Genomic DNA, 3,788 nt, shown 5'->3' with positions numbered 1-3,788 from the left:
GTGAATAAAAAAATAGTATTGTGAGAATAGGAAGTGTCACACTTATTTATACGTTACTTACGCTTCTACCTAAAGAGTATATCTCGGGTCAGAGGTCAAATATCACTACAGAAGTCCTTCGGTGAAAAATAAACGAAACTTGAACTAGTAGCATTGATAATAAAAATAAAACAAAGTAAAATCACGTGTGACCTACATGTACTAGCGTTATGAGTACAAAAACTGTGATTCGAAGTTAGTGGGTCAAATATTTTCTATATAGAACGTCCAATTTCAGTTAAATGTTATTCAACTTCGTGGCGGCTGTACATACATGTGGTTTTAGAATGAGTAATGTGTATAATTTGTTTTGTTCCAGTTTATTTGGCGAGCTAGGGCACTGTGGCCTAAATATATATATATTATAACAAAAACAGTTCTTCGAACTAAAAAAAAACTGTTTAGAGCTCTTACCAGTTAAAGCCTTAAAGGTGCAAATATTACTTTTAATCTAATTTTATATCTTCATTTATTTAGTAATGTCGTCAACCCTACATTAAGTCTTCCAAAGGTATAAAAATAATGATTTATAAACCCTTTTCGGTTAAAAATATGGCCATAGACATCGGTCCCAGAAACAGGTTATCAGTAAATCAATTTATAATTGTGGCCTCCAGCTCGGTCTTAAGACGCCATTTTATTTTTAAAGCCCCAAAACCACCCGGTGACTACCTCCGGTACTACTTTTTTCTTCAAAATACATCATAATACTAAGAACCAATGGAAAGCGGCCGCGGTTTTTGAACTGTCGCAGAATTATCTATCATCAAAATAACGTGGGTTCAACGAGAAATGGAATACTTCCCCCGATGGGAATTATTATGAACCTTTGGTACAAGATAATGAAATTTCTGTTTAAAAATTAACCTAAATAATCTAGTTACATTTACATTATAAAACCACTATCAAAAACAATTCACCCATAAAGTAGAAAAACTACAATCATATTTGAAAAATTTCCTATATATGGTGAATATTTAAACATGACTATGGTTTTATTCTGATAAATAATCGGATTGAAGATTTCCATTAAGTTCAAAATCATACAAAAACCGACCAAACTCTTCAGCTCCAAAAATTTGGACTTTCAAAGTCAAAAATTGGAGAAGCCCCTGAAATCATTAGTAGGTTTCGAAATTATAGAGACTCTTAAGCGTGGTTTTCGAATCCTCTTTAGAGTTGCTATAGAAACTTCATTGGACCGAAACCACTTTACAGTTACTTTAGAATCTTCTAAGACATCTAAAAAAGGACCACACTCCTCAGCTCCGAAACTAGGGCTTTCTTATCCATGTTCGAAATTGAATAAGCCACTGAAATGGCAGCTCTGATATAATCACGAGTAACTTGATTAAGTTAAACAGGTGCTATTAAATTTTAGTTTTAGAGTTACAACAGAATCGCCTTTAGAGAGGATGTAGAATCCTCTTAAAGACCGGGAAGAGAGCGAATTTCCACCCCTATCATCCTGTACTTAATTTGTTGACGAGTGACAACTGATTGACATCTCTGACAACTTGCTTGATAGCTCTGACAACTTGCTTGACAGCTCTGACAACTTACTTGACAGCTCTGACAATTTACTTGACAGCTCTGACAATTTACTTGACAGCTCTGACAAATTACTTGACAGCTCTGACAGATTGAGTGATGCTCATTATCGATATTCTATTCAAAAACAGTCTAAGCCGTCGGTCACGCTGTCCACGCTGTCACTCCTCAAGAATTCGACAAGTTCCATTTTGCGGGGGTCGAAATTCACGCACGAGAAAATAGAATCTCTCTTCTCGGCCTTTAAGAATTTTTATAAAATCCCCTTTAGAGTGGCTATAAAAAATCTTTAGAATTGCTAAAGAAAATCTTATAAAATGTCTACAGAATAATCATATAATAAAAGGAATCCATAACGCTACTTGGAATGAATATCTCCCCATATCCCCTGTGGTATTTTGTGGCGGAAGATTCTGGGTTGGGACAAAAACGCTTATACCGTGATAAATGACGTAAAATTCGGTGACGTGGAAGGCCTTACGTTTGATTGGTTATTACAAATATTCAGATATTTGTATATTTCACCCATGGTTTTTATTAGTCGTCTGCTAGTGTTCATCATCGAGAAAAATGGCAGAACCCGTCGTTTTAGTTGATTTAGATGTTTTAGAATCCGCGATAGATGAGTCATTAAAACCAATTCATGGTTTCGAAAAGACAGTAGTTTGTGATCAAGCTTGAAAGAAAAGAGCAATAATAATTGTCCGTAAATATCAAGTCTATTCCATAGTGCTTGGCACCTAGGAGCAACAAACACAACACCCCACACAATGAGAACGCAACCCGTCAAAAGTCGTGGATTTTCTTGTGTACGTTTTTCATTGGCTAGACGCTTTAGCGCCTGCTGCCGGTGGAAGGGGAAAATACGGAAATTGTCTGCTCCCTTACCGTAAAACGTTCATCGTAAGGGCTCGTGACACTCATCCAATGAAATTCGTACACAAGGCTAGCTGCGTTCTCATTGTGTTTGTTGCTCCTAGTTGGCACAAAGTGTTAAAATCATTAGATCTTTCCTTGCATGAACTGCCAGGAATATTAAAAATTCCGTTCTTTAAAAATATGTTGACTTCCGAAACAACTTTCTCAATTACAGGAGAACTGTCACCAAAACCTGAAATTTTATTGTTATTGGAAAAGAATTTAAAAAGTTACTCTACTTTTTCCGCAACCTACATCAAACGGCTTCAAAAATTTCAGAAATCGCGGTTGAAACTACGTGCAGCGCCAAAAGAATTAAGCGGCAAAAATTTGAGAAAGGGTGGCTTGTAAAGCATATTAAAAACACGATAAGTTAAGTTAGAAGAAACCACCTATGGACTGTGAGAAGGATGATAAAATACGCGAAAAAGTAGATTAGTCCATAATTAAAATGGATAATATAGTTAAATCCTATACAAATTTGAAAAAATTAAAAAACTTACTAATAACTCGTACCAATAGTTCTTCGAGCAAAAAACGCGAAACTCGGATCAAATAGATCTTCGAGTAATAAACTAAATTAAAATTAAATAAAATAGCCAGAAATTCCAACGGTAGACCGGTTTCGTTCTATTTGGAACTCATCAGTACCGTGCGGGAAATCTGGCTGGCGACTGTCAAATCTAAAGGAGAAACTAAGCCTAAACATTAAAAATTTCAAAGCTTTCCGTTGCTATATGCAACGCGTTTTGAAATTTCTGGCTATTTTATTTAATTTTAATTTAGTTTATTACTCGAAGATCTATTTGATCCGAGTTTCGCGTTTTTTGCTCGAAGACCTATTGGTACGAGTTATTAGTAAGTTTTTTAATTTTTTCAAATTTGTTTAGGATTTAGCTATATTATCCCTTTTAATTATGGACTAATCTACTTTTTCGCGTATTTTATCATATTAAAAACACGATTAACTACAATCTAAAAAAAACTAGGTTAAAAAGCCAAGCAGAATGTCGTAGCAGACGGAAGTTCCGACCGAAAAACGATAAAACCGGGGAAAAAATATTTCGTTCACGATATGGCGCTGCGGTAGGTTCAACCAAGCTGTTCTGAGATTCTCGAGTTGGGGGGGATAAAACACGAAATTTGGTTGCTTATAATAAATCAAATACTGGAAATATTAACATGAAATTTTTGGTACAACCATTTTCGGACGTCCTCTATCCATTTAAACGGTTTTTAACCTATTTTAGGGTGGTGACAGTTCTCCTTTAATACTGTTT

Source organism: Leiobunum rupestre, chromosome 3 (assembly GCF_980474605.1).
Source record: "Leiobunum rupestre chromosome 3, qqLeiRupe1.1.hap1, whole genome shotgun sequence".
NCBI lineage: Eukaryota > Metazoa > Arthropoda > Arachnida > Opiliones > Sclerosomatidae > Leiobunum > Leiobunum rupestre.
The sequence above is the reverse complement of the archived record's forward strand: the minus strand, read 5'-3'. Positions refer to the sequence as shown.